This window comes from Panthera pardus, unplaced genomic scaffold, assembly GCF_024362965.1.
Source record: "Panthera pardus isolate Hobbes unplaced genomic scaffold, ASM2436296v1 HiC_scaffold_6, whole genome shotgun sequence".
Classification (NCBI taxonomy): Eukaryota; Metazoa; Chordata; class Mammalia; order Carnivora; family Felidae; genus Panthera; species Panthera pardus.
In genome coordinates, this window is record NW_026526991.1 from 59,776,904 (window position 1) to 59,794,896 (window position 17,993).

Here is a 17,993-nt window from a genome sequence, read left to right on the forward strand (position 1 = left end):
ATAACCAATTGATTTCAGTTTATCTTTCAATAAATATTTGAAAGGAGGCAGAGATTTTTATTGAGTGATATTTCTGTACCCAGATTTAGAGTGATAAAGGGAGAAATACACACACACACACACACGCACACACTGGGTGTTTTAATTTTAAAATATGAGGTTGATAGTATAGCTGATGTTATTTCTGGATATTTCTTATATTAGGATTTTTATTTATATATCCACCAATTTACTCTTGAAAAATCTCATATATTTTTGGAGGCTTTATAAAATATATGTTATAACTTACATATCTGATTTTAATACAGGCAAGTGAAAAATTTTCTTCTCAGAGAAAAATATGGCCAAATTTTCACAAAGGGAAATATTACTAATTTTGCAAAATTTATCATACTTACTTTTATGTCAGACGATAATAATTTAAGTTGTTTGAATATGGTAATTCTTAAAGACACTTAGTTGAAATGGTAGGTTTGATGAAGATTTTCTTGGGAACTTTTCATTTTTGCTAATGCATCCACATTTAATCTCATGGGTTCTGTGAACATGTAGGAAAATGAGGTTGCTTTGTCCAACAAATTGGATTGGTTTTCTCATAGAAGGCCTAAGAAATACTATCTTTTACATTTTAACATTTAAAAGGGGGATAATGATCTTAATGGTAGTGCAATGCTAGAAGCTCTCACCTCTTTTGAAAGAGTTGGTATTTCAATATCCCTGGACAGGGACAGATACCTTGACGCACGCCCCCCAACCTTTTTTTTTGCTCTACCTGCAAATAAATGAATAAACAGAAGGTCCTTGGTGATTTGCCCTGAAAAGTCCCTAATGGATCTTTGGAATAATTTTATTTAGTGAAAACAAATAACTAACAAGGGCTGCTTTGGCTCCAGTGTCCTTAGAGACAAGAGGACAAGCATCAGGTTATTTAGTTCATTTTCTTAGCTTTCTTAGTAGCTTTATTGAAGGAAACTAAACATATAATAAATTGCACATATTTGCAGTGTACAACTTGATAAGTTTTGTGAAAACATTAAGAATCAAAAGAGTGAACATGTCCATCACCCCTAAAAATGTTCTTGCTCGTCTTTGTAATCCCTTGTGCCTTCTGTGTGTTCCTCCAGGTCTTAGGCAACCACTGATAAGTTGTCTGTAACTACAGATTAGTTTGATTTCTTGTAGAAGTTTAAGTAAATACAATAATGCAAGATTGTCTCTGAGAGAATGAATATACTGAGAATAAATTTAATAATCCCTGTTTTTATGTGTTAATTGTTCTTTCCTTTTTATTTCTGAGCAGTATTTCAATGTTGTTGGATCTGTCGGGTCTTTCAGTTTGTGAATATTACAAATAAAGCTACTGGAAATAATTGTGTAATAGTAGATTAGTAGTATGGAAATATACTTTCATTTATCTTCAGTAAATACTTTGGAATGAAGTAGGATGGTTCGTTAGTTTATAAGTTAGGCGTGCATTTAACTTTTAAAGAATCTGTCAAACTTTTCTAACATTCCTTTAGCATTTTACATTCTCTTTATTTGTATGAGAGTTCCAGTTGCTTTACATTAATGCCAACCCTTAGCGTGATGAGTCTTTATTTTTTATTTTTTTAAATGTTTATTATTTTTGAAAGAGAGAGACAAAGTATGAGTGGGGGAGGGGAAGAGAGAGAGGGAGACACAGAATCTGAGGCAGGCTCCAGGCTCTGAGCTGTCAGCACAGAGACCAATGTGGGGCTCAAATTCACAGATGTTGGAGGCTTAACTGAACCACCCAGGTGCCCTGATGAATCTTTAATTTTGGCCATTTTAGTAGGTGTGTAGTAACATCTCACTGTTGTTTTAATTTATAATTCCTTAATTACATAAGATGTTGTACATTTTTAATATGCTTATTTGACATTTGCCTATCTTTTTTTATTTTAATTTTTTAAAATTTACATCCAAATTAGCGTATAGTGAAACAATGATTTCAGGAGTAGAGTCCTTAATGCCCCTTACCCGTTTAGCCCATCTCCCCTCCCACAAGCCCTCCAGCAACCCTCAGTCTGTTCTCCATATTTATGAGTCTCTTCTGTTTTGTCCCCCTCCCTGTTTTTATATTATTTTTGTTTCCCTTCCCTTATGTTCATCTGTTTTGTCTCTTAAAGTCCTCATATGAGTGAAGTCATATGATTTTTGTCTTTCTCTGATTACTAATTTCACATAGCATAACCCTCCAGTTCCATCCATGTAGTTACAAATGGCAAGATTTCATTATTTTTGATTGCCAAGTAATACTCCATTGTGTATATATACCACGTCTTTATCCATTCATCCAGCAATGGACATTTGGGCTCTTTCCATACTTTGGCTATTGTTGATAGTGCTGCTATAAACATGGGGGGTGCATGTGTCCCTTCGAAACAGCACACCTGTATCCCTTGGATAAATGCCTAGTAGTGCAATTGCTGGGTCATAGGGTAGTTCTATTTTTAGTTTTTTGAGGAACCTTCATACTGTTTTGCAGAGTGGCTGCACCAGCTTGCATTGCCACCAGCAATGCAAAAGAGATCCTCTTTCTCCACATCCTCACCAACATCTGTTGTTGCCTGAGTTGTTAATGTTAGCCATTCTGACAGATGTAAGGTGGTATCTCATTGTGGTTTTGATTTGTATTTCCCTGTTGATGAGTGATGCTGAGCATTTTTTCATGTGTTGGTTGGCCATCTGGATGTCTTCCTTGGAGAAGTGTCTAGTCATGTCTTTTGCCCATTTCTTCACTAGATTATTTGTTTTTTTGGGTGTTGAGTTTGACAAGTTCTTTATAGATTTTGGATACTAACCCTTTATCTGATATGTCATTTACAAATATCTTCTCTCATTCTGTCAGTTGCCTTTGAGTTTTGCTGATTGTTTCCTTCGCTGTGCAGAAGCTTTTTATTTTGATGAGGTCCTAGTAGTTCATTTTTGCTTTTGTTTCCCTTGCCTCCGGAGACGTGTTGAGTAAGAAGCTCCTGTGGCCAAGATCAAAGAGGTTTTAGTCTGCTTTCTCCTCGAGGATTTTGATGGCTTACTGTCTTACATTAAGGTCTTTCATCCATTTTGAGTTTATTTTTGTGTATGGAGTAAGAAAGTGGTCCAGGTTCATTCTCTTGTGTGTCGTTATCCAGTTTTCCCAGCACCACTTGCTGAAGAGACTGTTTTTATTCCATTGGGTATTCTTTCCTGCTTTGTCAAAGATTAGTTGGCCATATGTTTGTGGGTCCATTTCTGGGTTCTCTATTCTGTTCCATTGATCTGAGTGTCTGTTTTTGTCACAGTACCAAACTGCGTTGATGATTACAGCTTTGTAATACAGCTTGAAGTCTGGGATTATTATGCCTCCAGCTTTGGTTTTCTTTTTCAAGATTGCTTTGGCTATTTGTGGTCTTTTCTGGTTCCATACAAATTTTAGGATTATTTGTTGTAGCTCTGTGAAGAATGCTGGTGTTACTTTGATAGGGATTGCGTTGAATATGTAGATTGCTTTGGGTAGTATCGACATTTTAACAATATTTGTTCTTCTTATCCAGGAGCATGGAATCTTTTTCCATTTCTTTGTGTCATCTTCAATTTCTTTCATCAGCTTTCTAAAGTTTTCAGTGTATACATTTTTCAGCTCTTTGGTTAGATTTATTCCTAGGTATTTTAGGGTTTTTTGTGCAACTGTAAATGGGACCGATTCCTTGATTTCTCTTTCTGTTGCTTCATTGTTGGTGTAAGGGAATGCAACCGATTTCTGTGCATTGATTTTATATCCTGCAACTTTGCTGAACTCATGAATCAATTCTAGCAGTTTTTTGGTGGAATCTTTTGGGTTTTCCATATAGAGTATCATGTCATCTGCAAAGAGTGAAAGCTTGACCTCCTCTTGGCTGATTTGGATGCCTTTTATTTCTTTGTGTTGTCTGATTGCAGAGGCTAAGACTTCCAATACTATGTTGAATAACAGTGGTGAGAGTGGACATCCCTGTCTTGTTCCTGACCTTAGGGGGAAAGCTCTCAGTTTTTCCCCATTGTGGATGATATTAACGTTGGGTCATTCATATATGGGTTTTATGATCTCGAAGTATGCTCCTTCTATCCCTACTTTGTTGAGGGTTTTTATCAAGAAAAGATGCTGTATTTTGTCAAATGCTTTCTCTGCATCTATTGAGAGGATCATATGGTTCTTGTCCTTTCTTTTATTGATGTGATGAATCACGTTAATTGTTTTGCAGATATTGAACCAGCCCTACATCTCAGGTATAAACCCCGCTTGGTCGTGGTGAATAATTTTTTTAATGTATTGTTGGATCCTGGTGACATTTGCCTATCTTTTTTGGTGGGGTATTCGTGTATGTCCTTTGCCCATTCTTAGATTGGCTTCTTTTCCTATTATGGAGTTGTAACAGTTCTTTATATACTCTGGATATAGTCTCCTATCAAATATGATTTTTGAATATTTTCTTCCATCGAATGGGTTTTCCAGTTTCTGAATGATGTCCCTTCAACAACAGAAAAAATTAATTTGGATGTTGTCAAATTGATTTATGCTTTATTATATCAGTTGTGCTTTTGGTGTTATATCTAAGAAACCATTTTTAACACAAGGTCACAAGGATTTACTCTATGTTTTCTTCTAAGAGTTTTAAAATTTTAGCTTGCTTTACTTATTTATTTATTTGAGAGAGAGACAGCACAAGAATGGGAGAGGAGCAGAGGGAAGGAGGGAGGGAGGGAGAGAGACAGAGAGAGAATCCCAAGCAGGCTCCATGCTGAGTGTGGAGCCCAATGTGGGGATTGATCCCACGACCCTGGGATCATGACCTGAGCCGAAATCAGGAGGTGGACACTCAAATGAGTCACAAAGGTGCCCTTAGAATTTTAGCTTTTACATTTAATTCTATGACTTGTTTTGAGTAAATTTTATATATGCATGAGAAAGATGTCTGAATTCTTTTTTTTTTTTTTTTTTTTGGCATATGGATATCCAGTTGTCTAGCATCATTTGTTGCAAATACTATTTTTTTTTTAAAATGATTTGTCATGGTACCTTGTTGTAAATCGGTTGACCATTATAGTGGATTGAATAGCGCCCCTGAAAAAGAGTTGTCCAATTCTAATCTGCAGAACCTGCAATTGTGACCTTCTTTGGAGAAAGCTCTTTGAAGATGCAATTAAGCTAGAAATTTTGACAAGACTCTAGTTCCAATGATTCCAATAATAAGAGAAGAATACACAAAGATACATAGGGAAGGAAGCCATGTGAAGATGGAGGCAGAGGTTAGAAACTATGCTGCTATAAGTCAAAGAATTCCAGGGGCTACTGGAAGCTGAAAGCAGTATGGAAGTATTCTCTCCTTTTTTTTTCTTCCTTGGGACACAGTCTTTGCATGGGGAGGTTTTTTTTGGTTATTAGACAGTATTTTAGAATAAATTAAATTTTGCATAAAGATACATTATGGGCAGAGCATGAAAGGAGTAGTACAAGAACACACAGGAAAGATATGATAGCCAGGATTCCTGCAGAATGTGTGCGGGGGACATTTAAGATATTTTTGGTGTCTATTTTACTTATGTTGCTTGAGGACAATCATTTCTTATTTGTTCTGGATCCCTGTTTTTGTCTTAACTTTTATATAATTTTATATTATTGTGGGGAAAAAATGGAAGCAAAGAAGGGCCAGGAACTCCTGGGAGGGGGAAATAGGCCATAGAACACTCTTTACTGCCGATTAAAGTAGGGCAAAAGGAAGAATATTTGCCAAACACCTGACATTTAGGAGTCACTTTTATTTGCCTTATAGATCTTTGGGAGCTTGACGTGATCTGACTAAATCACTTTCAATGTTAATGGTCTAATATATCAATAAAAGATAGAGATTGTAAGAGTGAATGAAAAAACACAACCCCTGTGAGAAACTTCAAAGTCTTCTGTTCCATTCTTTCTTCCCCTTCACATATTCCTATATGTTGTTACAAGGAACCAACTGTACATATACATTCAGATGAAGAGTAGGGGGACAAAGAAAACTATATCATGCTACCACTAATCAAAAGTAAGCTGGAGTGGCTATATTAACTTCTGCCCTAATTATTATTATTTCCTTCCATTTGCTTGCTTTGGTTTTGGTTCTTAGAGTGGAAGTTTAGGTTGTTGATATGAGATCTTTCTTATTTTTTAGTATAGGTGTTTATTGCTACAAACTTCTCTGCAAGCCTGCTTGAACTATATCCTGTAAGTTTTGATATGTTGTGTTTTTGCTTTCATTCATCTCAAAAAGTATTTTCTCATTTCTCATGTGATTTATTCTTTAATCTATTGGCTATTTAGGGATGTGTTGTTTACTAATTGTAATTTTTTCAAATTTTCTTCATTTGTTGATTTATAATTTTATTACATTGTATTTGGAGAACATAATTTGTGTCATTTCAATCCTTTTTTTAATACAGTGATTCTTGTGATATTGCTTAGTATATGATCTGTCCTAGAGAATTTCCATATGTGTTTGAGAAGAACGTGTATCTTGATGTTTGGTGGGTGTTAGGTTTAGTTGTTGTATAGTGTTACTCATATCTTCGATTTACTTGATAATCTTTTGCCTAGTTCTATCCATTATTGAAAGTGGAGTATTGAGGTTTCTAACTATTATTTTTGAATTGTCGATTTCTTCTTTCATTTTGTGAGCTTTTGATTCATATATTTTGGGGCTTTTTTGCTTAAGATATGTTCATAAATATCATGTCTTTCTGAAAGGATTTTATCATTATGAAATGTCATTCTTTGACTCTAGTAATAATTTTCATCATAGAGCCTCTTTTGTTTGATATTTAATATAGCCATGCCAGCTCTCTTTCAGGTGGTATATGTTTTTTCAGTCTCTTACTAAGATCTTACTTGGGCTTTGAATCTAAAGTTTGTGTCTTGTAGACAGTATTGAGTTAGATAATTTTTAAAAATGCATTCTGTCAATTTCTGCCTGTTGATTGAGGCTTTATTCCATTATATTTAATATAATTAATGATAAGGCAGGATTTATGTTTATAATTTTACTATTATGTGTCTAGTGTCTTTTTTCTTAATTTGTTCATTAGTCCCTTTTTGCTTTAAATCAATATTTCTCTCTCTAAATATGTATATGTATATCTATATGTATATATATGTATATCTATACATATATAATATGTATAGATATACATATATTATATATGTATATATGTATATATATTATATATGTATATACATATATATAATATATACATATATACATATATGTATATTATACATATACATACAGACATATATGTATATATTTATATATTATATATTATATAATATATATTATACAGATATAATATGTATATCTATATGTATATGTGTGTGTGTGTATATATATATATATATATTTATATCTCACATCTTTATCCATTCATCAGTCAATGGACATTATTGTAGATATTGCTGCTGTAAACGTTAGGGTGCATGTATCCCTCCGAATTAGTATTTTTTTATTCTTTGGGCAAATGCCTAGTGCAATTGCTGGATCTATTTTTAGCTTTTTGATGAACCTCCATACTGTTTTCCAAAGTGGATTCACCAGTTTCATTCCTACCAACAGTGCAAGAGAGTTGCCCTTTCTCCACATCATTACCAACACCTGTTGTTTCTTGTGTTGGTTGATTTTAGCCATTCTGACAGGTATGAGGTGATATTTCTTTGTTTTTAAAAAATTTTTAATGTTTATTTTTGACAGAGAGAGAGATTGGTTGATTCAGAGCATGAGTGGGGAAGGGCAGAGAGAGAGGGAGACACAGAATCCAAAGCAGGCTCCAGGCTCTGAGCTGTCAGCACAGAGTCCGACATGGGACTTGAACTCACGAATCGTGCGATCATGACCTGAGTTGAAGTCCTACGCTTAACTGAGCCACCCAGGCACCCCTCATTGTAGTTTTGATTTGTATTTCTCTGATGATCAGCCATAAAAAAGAATCAACTCTTGGCATTTGCAATGACATGAATGGAGGTAGAGAGTATTATGCTAAATGAAATAAGTTAGTCAAAGACAAATAGCATACAATTTCACTCATGTGGAATTTAAGAAACAAAACAAATGAGCGTAGGGGAAAGAGAGAGAGAGAGAGAGGGAGAGCCAGGCAAACCAAGCAAAAGATTCTTAACCGTGGAGAACAAACTGATGGTTATCAGAGGGGAGGTGAGTGGGCGATGGGTTAAATGGATGATGGGGATTAAGAAGTATATTTGTTGTGATGAGCACTGGGTGTTGTATTGAAGGGTGAATCACTATATTGTACATTTGAAACTAATATGACACTTATGTTAACTGGACTTTGAATAAAAACTTAAAAAATAAATATTTTTCTAGTATTCCCTTTTAATTCTTTTTTTTCATTATATGTTTTAGATTTATTTTCTTAGTTGTCATCCTGGGAATTACAATGAGCATCTTAACTTTTGCACTCTAATTCCAATAAACCAAATTAATTTCAATAGTATGCAAAACTGTTCAATACATCTCAATACATCTTACCTCAGTACTACTATTATCCTAACATCATATCTTCAGTCATAAAAAGCTTAGAATGCAATTTCATTATTGCTTTATGCAATTGTCTTCATTAAGATAGAAAAGAACTATAAACAAACATAATTTATACTATCCTTTTTATTTCCCTATGTATTTACCATTACTAGTGCTCTTCATTTCTTTGGATTAGTTATTGTCTAATGTCTTCATTTCAACTGGAAGATTTCCTTTTAGTGTTTCTTTTGGGCAGTTCTGTTAGCTACAAATTTTCTGGTTCTGTTTATCTGGGAAATTTCTTTAGATTTGTTGGGAACACATCTCAGCTTTCCTTTGAGAATGTCTATACAGGAATTCAGAGTGTAATTACAGTATAATGTCTTTTGCTAATTTTGGGAAGTTTCCAGCCTTATTTCTTCAAGTACTCTTTCAGTTCTACACTCATTCTCCTCTTTTGGAAATCTGATTGTAGGGATATTAACTGTTTTATTATTACCCTAACAGTCCCTGAGACTCTCTTCAGTTATTTTTCTGTGTTTTCTTCCTATTTTTCAAATTGAGTAAATTATATCAGTCTGTCCTCAGATCTCCAGTTCTCACCTCTGTGATCACTACTCTAGAATTAAGCCCATCCCAGCAAGTTTTTCACCTTGACTATTTATTTATCATACTGTAATTTACATTTGATTTAAAGAGATTTAAAAAAAATTTTTGTGTGTTTGGTTGTAGAGAATTTGTTATTGCTTGTTGAGGTAATTTCATGATGGCTTTTTAAAAATTATTGTCAGATAAATCCACATCTGACTCATTTCAATGTTAATATTTGCTGCCTCATCACATTTGTGTTGTAATTTTCCTGGTTGTTGGTATGACAAGTGATTTTCTTGTTATATCCTGGGCATATTGGGTATTGTATTATAAGACTCTGGAGCCATTTTATTCTTTTTTTTTTTTTTTTTCAGGCAGTTTCCTTGTTGAAGTGTAGCTTGAGGGCTGGGTGGATGTTCATGTAGTTTCACATTAAGCCCTGCCAGCACCAACCTGGTAAAATTGGTGCATTGAGTCGTATTGCCTTATTGCTGACAAGTGGAGTGGAATTTCAGGTCCCATCTCAGCCCCACTGACACCTTCCCATTGGAAGAAGGGCAGTAACTCTCATAGCCTCATTGCCTGAGTAAGGGTTTATGATTACCTCCCTGCTGGGCCTCACTGCCACCAGGGAAGTGAATGGGAGGTATAGTTCATAACCACTTTGTTGCTATAGCCTGTGGAGAATCCGCTCTCAGTGGGGTTCTGCTGATCAGAGAAAGCTTTTTTTTTTTTTTTTTAAGTTTATTTATTTTGAGAGAGAGCAAGCAGGGGAGAGGCAGAGAGAGAGAGAGCAAGAGAGAGAATCCCAAACAGGCTCTATGTTGTTAGAGTGAAGACCAGTGCGCGGCTCCAACTCAAATTGTGAGATCATGACCTGAGCCCAAACCAAGAATCAGATGCTTAACTGGCTGAGCCACCAGGCACCTCCAGAGAAAGCTTTTTATAGGCGTTATCTCATAGCTCTATGCCACAGTTATAATTGTTATCACTGTTTGCAGATCAAGAAATCAAATTATAGTTGTGCAAATTGTGTAATGTCGTGCATCTAGAAATTGGTGAAGTTTGTTTTTTTTTTTGATAATTTTATTTTTTATTTTATTATTATTATTATTTTTAATATATGAAATTTATTGTCAAATTGGTTTCCATACAACACCCAGTGCTCATCCCAAAAGGTGCCCTCCTCAATACCCATCACCCACCCTCCCCTCCCTCCCACCCCCCATCAACCCTCAGTTTGTTCTCAGTTTTTAACAGTCTCTTATGCTTTGGCTCTCTCCCACTCTAACCTCTTTTTTTTTTTTTTTCCTTCCCCTCCCCCATGGGTTTCTGTTAAGTTTCTCAGGATCCACATAAGAGTGAAACCATATGGTATCTGTCTTTCTCTGTATGGCTTATTTTACTTAGCATCACACTCTCCAGTTCCATCCACGTTGCTACAAAAGGCCATATTTCATTCTTTCTCATTGCCACATAGTATTCCATTGTGTATATAAACCACAATTTCTTTATCCATTCATCAGTTGATGGACATTTAGGCTCTTTCCATAATTTGGCTATTGTTGAGAGTGCTGCTATAAACATTGGGGTACAAGTGCCCCTATGCATCAGTACTCCTGTATCCCTTGGGTAAATTCCTAGCAGTGCTATTGCTGGGTCATAGGGTAGGTCTATTTTTAATTTTCTGAGGAACCTCCACACTGCTTTCCAGAGCGGCTGCACCAATTTGCATTCCCACCAACAGTGCAAGAGGGTTCCTGTTTCTCCACATCCTCTCCAGCATCTATAGTCTCCTGATTTGTTCATTTTGGCCACTCTGACTGGTGTGAGATGATATCTGAGTGTGGTTTTGATTTGTATTTCCCTGATAAGGAGTGACGTTGAACATCTTTTCATGTGCCTGTTGGCCATCTGGATGTCTTCTTTAGAGAAGTGTCTATTCATGTTTTCTGCCCATCTCTTCACTGGGTTATTTGTTTTTCGGGTGTGGAGTTTGGTGAGCTCTTTATAGATTTTGGATACTAGCCCTTTGTCCGATATGTCATTGGCAAATATCTTTTCCCATTCCGTTGGTTGCCTTTTAGTTTTGTTGGTTGTTTCCTTTGCTGTGCAGAAGCTTTTTATCTTCATAAGGTCCCAGTAATTCACTTTTGCTTTTAATTCCCTTGCCTTTGGGGATGTGTCGAGTAAGAGATTGCTACAGCTGAGGTCAGAGAGGTCTTTTCCTGCTTTCTCCTCTAGGGTTTTGATGGTTTCCTGTCTCACGTTCAGGTCCTTTATCCCTTTTGAGTTTATTTTTGTGAATGGTGTGAGAAAGTGGTCTAGTTTCAACCTTCTGCATATTGCTGTCCAGTTCTCCCAGCACCATTTGTTAAAGAGACTGTCTTTTTTCCATTGGATGTTCTTTCCTGCTTTGTCAAAGATGAGTTGGCCATACTTTTGTGGGTCTAGTTCTGGGGTTTCTATTCTATTCCATTGGTCTATGTGTCTGTTTTTGTGCCAATACCATGCTGTCTTGATGATGACAGCTTTGTAGTAATTGGTGAAGTTTGGATTGAAATTAAGGATCCCTGACTCTAGTGGTTGTGCTCTGGTTTTCATAATTGTATAGTTGTATTTCATGAGTGTATATGCAAGATGCTGAATGCAAATCCTGTGTGTTTTCTGACTGCTCTACCACTGGCCATTTCACCATCTATCTCCCTCTCCACTGCCCCTACCCCCAGTCCCTGAGACACAATATTGAAATAAACCAGTAATAACCCTACAGTGGCCTCAAGGGGTTCAAGTAAAAGGAAGAGTCACACGTTTCGCTATGAATCAAAAGCTAAAAATGATTAAACTAAGTAAGGAAGGAATGTCAAAAGCCAAGATAAGCTGAAAGCTAAGCCTCTTGTACCAAATATTTAGTCACGCTGTGAAAGCAGAGAAAAGATCTTGAAGAAAACTAAAGTGCTATTCCAAATGAACATACAAATGATAAGAAAGAAACAGGTTTATAGCTGATATGGAGAAAGTTTTAGTGGTCTGGATAGAAGGTGAAACCAGCCACAACATTTCCTTAAACCAAAGCATAATCAGAGCAAGGCCCTAATTGTCTTCGATTCCTTGAAGGCTAAGAGGTGAGGAAGCTACAGAAGAAAATGTAGCTAGTTCACATTAGAAAATGTAGACGTTAGTTCATGAAGTTTAGGAAAAGAAGCCATTTCCATAACATAAAAGTGCAGGGTGAAGCAGCAACTACTGATGTGGAATCTTCAGCAAGTTATCCAGAAGGTCTAGCTAAGGTCATTAATGAAGGTGGCTACACTAAACATCAGATTTTCAATGTAGATGAAATAGCCTTATATTGAAAGAAGATACTGTCTAGGATTTTCATAACTAGAGAGGAGAAGCCAATGTCTGGATTTAAAACTTGAAAGGACAGGTTGACTTTCTCTTGTTAGGGGCTAATGTAGCTGGTGACTTGAAGGCTAAGTCAATGATCCATGACCATTCTGAAAATCCTAGGGCTTTTAAGGGTTATGCTAAATCTACTCTGCCTGTGCTCTATGAATGGAACAACAAAGCCTGGATGACGGCACATGTGTTTATTACATGGTTTATGGAATATTTTGAACCCCACTGTTGAGACCTAGGTCTCAGAAAAAAGTTTTCTTTCATAATATTATTGCTCATTGACAATGTATCCAAGAGTTCTGATGGAGATTTACTATAAGATTAATATTGTTTTCATGCCTTCTAACACAACATACATTTTGAAACCCATGGAACAAGGAGTAATTTTGACTTTCAAGTTTTATCATTCAATACATTTCATAAGGCTTGAGCTGCCATAGAGGATGATTCTTTTTTTTAATTAAAATTTTTTAATGTTTATTTTTGAGAGAGAGTGAGAGTGAATGAGCATGAGCAGGGGAGGGGCAGACAGAGAGAGAGGGTGACACAGAATCTGAGGCAGGTTCCATGCTCTGAGCTGTCAGCACAGAGCCTGATGCAGCACTTGAACTCACAAATGGTGAGATCATGACCTGAGCCAAAGTTGGATGCTTAACTGACTGAACCACCCACCTGCCACGAGAATGATTCTTCTTATGGATCTGGGCAAATTGAAAACCTTCTGGATGGGGCGCCTGGGTGGCTCAGTCGGTTAAGCATCCGACTTCAGCTCAGGTCACGATCTCACGGTCCGTGAGTTCGAGCCCCACGTCGGGCTCTGGGCTGATGGCTCAGAGCCTGGAGGCTGCTTCCCATTCTGTGTCTCCCTCTCTCTCTGCCCCTCCCCCGTTCATGCTCTGTCTCTCTGTCTCAAAAATAAATAAACGTTTAAAAAAAAAAAAAAAAAAAGAAAACCTTCTGGAAAGGATTCACCATTCTAGATCCCATTAAGAACATTCATGATTCGTGGGAAGACGTCAAAATATCAACATGAATAGGAATTTGGATAAAGTTGATTCTAATCCTCATGGGTGTCTTTGAGAGGTATGAGACTTCAGAGACTTCAGTGGAGGAAGTAACTATAGTTGTAGTGGAAATAACAAGAAAACAAGAATAAGTAGAGCCTGAAGACATAACTAAGTTTCTGCAATCTCATGATAAAACTTTCCTGGATGTAGTTATTTCTTATGGATGAGCAAGGAAAGTGGTTTCTTGAGTGGTTTCTCCAACTCCTTAGAAAGATGCTGTGAAGATCATTGAAATAAAAAGATTTAGAATATTACATAAACTTATTGATAAAGCAGTGGCAAAGTTTGAGAGGATTGACTGTAGTTTTGAAAGTTATACTGTGGGTAAAGTGCTATCAAACAGCATCACATGCCACAGAGAATTGTTTGTGAAAAGAATTAACTGATGTGGCAAACTTCATTTCTTATTGTAAGGAATTGCAATAGTCACCCCAACCATCAGCAACCACCACCCCTATCAGTTAACAGTTATCAATATCAAGGTGAGGCCCTCCAGCAGCAAAAAGATTATAACTCGCTGAAAGCTTAGATGATGGTTAGCTTTTCTTAAAAGCAATAATGTATTTTTATTTATTAAATTTTTTATGAAAATATTTTATGTATATATAGTTGACATACAATATTATGTCAGTTTCAGGTGTACAACATAGTGATTCAATTATTTGAAATTCTTTGTTTGGGTCAATAAGTATTACATATTTGGTCCTCTCTCTGATCTGATTACTTACATAGCAGCTAGCTCAAATATTTCCTATCTTCAATCACTGCATCCTTTGTCATTTTCCAACATCGTTGAATTAAAAGGTTTTTGCTTTAGAGGTCCCAATTAGATGGTTACATGAAGTTTCACTTTGTTACTTTAAAAAGTTTCTTTCTTCATAATTAGGAAAGGCAGGTATCAGTTCCCACTTTGTATCTAGTCCTGCAGCTTAGTTTAAAGAATATAGAAAAGCAAAATAAGGGAAAGAACAGGTCACAGTTTGTCTAAAAGTTAACCTTGGCACTTCAATACCAGGTTAGGGGATGGAGGCACAACACGGCATTTCCAGTGGTGGTATAGAAAGGGATTGTGTTTGCAGCCTAGATATGTTTCCTCAGTTCCTGTCACTACAATTCCAAATAAATAACTCCTTCCAAGTCACCTCATTCAGCCTGCATGTCCTGAGGATGGTATCTTTTCTTCAAGAAATACCACTTTTTTCTCCCAGCTGTTAATATTTCACACTGTTAAGAACACTTTCATGATATTGACATTGATATTATGATATAGAGATTAAAAATTGAATTTACATGAAAATGTGAGTTAGAGGGCAGGGTCACCCAATGATAAAACGTCAGCAAATAAGTCTCTCAATGGAGATAAAATTTACATGTTTTAGGCATAGTTTTTGTTTAAAATGAGGGTGAGATTGTGGTAGAGGATGCTTAGGAGGGTTGCCCCAAATTCTATGATGTGTAGATAATGTTCGTTGTCTTAATACATAAAAATAGGTTGTCAGTGACTGTCATATATTTGTCACTCATGTTGAAAGGCACACTTCGTAAATGGTTGTTGAAACCTTTCATAAAATTCACCTTCTGTGAATACAGACTCACACATAGAGCTCACCAGTGTTTCACCACCCACAGAAGATGAACATTTTTTCAGCAGAAAGCCTGTCTCCTCATGAGCCCAGGAAATATTTCTCTACCCTCCTAACCACAAAGCTTATAATAGTTTAAATGGGTAGGTAAAGATCTCTGTTTTGGAAAAATTGATATTCTGATATTTCTAGCAGAGATAAATTTTTCTAAATTGACAAAATTGACCTAATTTTCAGTTAAGTGAAAGAAACAAATATGTCCTTGGTAGTTCTGTCCTAAACATTACTAATAAATCTCTTATGTAAGACCGGGAATCTAGAGGGGGAAGAAACAGAACTGGGGAAAATGTCCTGAGAGACACATATACAAATAACGTTAACATCAGAGGTAGGCCATGTCTATACTAATAAGTAACAGATTGCAAGGCAAAAGTCAACTTTCTTTTATTTTATTTCAATATCATGTTAAATATTTATAAGATGATAAGGATAGTTTTTCTGATTTATTAATCCTGCAAAATGTGTAATTAATGCTTAGTGTAACATATTCAGATAATAAGAAAGAAAAATCTTCTAATGAAAGAAAAGGCAAAGTGATAACTATGTTAATAGTTTTAAGAAATACCTCTCAGATTTTTATGATTCTTTTGTTTTTATATCTCATGGGCCTTTCTATTTCTATTTTTATAATTAATTATTTTTTTGTATACATGTCTGGTTTTTTCCTGATATATTAGGAATAATTGGCAATAAAATTTATATGAAGTGCTTAACTTGATAATTTGATACATATGTATGTTGTAGACGGTTACCAAAATCAAGTTAATTAACACATCCATCACCTTATATAGTTAATCTTTGTGGTGAGAATGCTTAAGATCTACTCTCAGCCAATTTTAAGTGTATAATACAGTATTATTAAATATTATCTATACTATACATTAGATCCTCACAACTTATTTATCCTTTGTAAAATAATTGTTTTGAATTCTGTTTAACAGAACTCATAGATTTTCATTTCTTTGGTCTCAGTTACTGGAACATTACTGCGCTCCCTTGATGGTGTCCTATTTCTTTGCCTTTTCATGTTTCTACTGGCTTTGCACTGATGTCTACAAATCTGAGGGAGCAGCTGCCTCTTGGAACCTTTTAAACTGGCTTTGGTGGGAAAAGACTTGCTCCTCCAAATGGCCATGAGGGTGCCAGCTAGGTGTGTGCAGTGTTTCCACATCCAGGGAGGGTGCAGCAGTGCCTCATAGGGCTGGACACAGAGCAGTGACAATCTAGTCATAGCTGCATCTGAGGCCCCAGGGTGTGGGGTGCAGAGCAGTGACAATCTGACCTTGGTGGTGTTGGTTCACACTGTGACCTAGGACTCAGGGGGCAGAGCATGTGGTAGCAGAAAGGAAGACATGACCTGGTGAAGTCCTCTAAAAGGGATTAATTAAAGACAGACTTTCAGAGATACATACTTTTGAAGAGTAAGATGAAAAAGAGATCAATTATAGGATGTCCCTAAAGAATTAAGAGTGAAATATCAGTTGTAATGTGTGAGAAAGCTACTTTAACTACACATGCACATCTTAAAATACTCATTCAGTTTATTCAACTTATCCAAGCTTGTAAGCGTTTCAAATGTAGTGAGGGTTGTGACTTAGAATGGTAAATTTTTGTACAGGGGGCTAAATTTACTCCCTCAGTTAAGCTTATGGTCTCTGCAAGTGATTGAAGGACCAACATCTACTTGCACAATCCCTTGTAGGGTATCTTGAATATATTTCTTCTGATACAGTTACATTACTTCTACCAATGTACATAAAAAGTCAAGAAAAACAAAATATTACATAGACATATTATATTCCATAATGCCCTCAATGCAATGGACTCCTTGAAAATGGGAGACGGCAATTTAAACACCAGTCATTCAAAAAAGTGCTTGACAAACATTAAAAGGCTGGAATTTTATTTAAATGATTGCCCCCTCACAGTAGGTATGAGAGGAAGTAACACAGGCACTTTGCTGGAAACGTTTATAGGACCAGAAGATGTGAAAGAGGGGTGGGTAGTATTAAAACTTCACAACTTTGTATATATTATTTTTAATACTGTTTCCCTCGTATGGTTGTTTTGGGCTAGATTTGAGTTTATGAGTGTCTGAGGAGGAAGATGCCAATAGTCAAGATAGTATCTATACCATTAAATTTAACAGTACATACTTCTAATGGTACTTTAAGGTGGGTCATCATTTCACTCATTTAACCAGAATAGACCTAAGCTGTGAATATGGCCCCCTTGCTAAGTACCAGGGATATTTCTGTGATACTTTACCTGTCAAATCTAGTGACAACTGAGTGGAGGTGGGGGCAGAGGAAAAGATTTATCAGGGTTGCTGTGACTGTCTGTGCTTTGGATGGAGACTTATAGCTGAGATGGGGAATCAACCTCATTCATTACCAATGCAAAGCTTACAAAAGTCATTTAAACATGGGCATCTGACTGATAGGTGGGGAAAAGGCATGAATGGTGAATCACATATTGTATGTTTTACAGGCCAGGTCTAGAAATGGTGCTCATCACTTCCACAGCCATTCTGTTAACTATAACTTGGGTACCTAGAAACACCTAACAGTGTAGAACTATGGCAGAAAAATGTGGTCTACTGTGTTGCTAGGGATAACAACCAGCATGTTTGGCAAACATCAATTTATGTCAGATAGTAAGAGTAAATATCTTCAGAGTTTAGTTTTTATTTTTAATTTTTTAACGTTTATTAATTTTTGAGGGAGAGACAGACAGAGCGTGAGCAG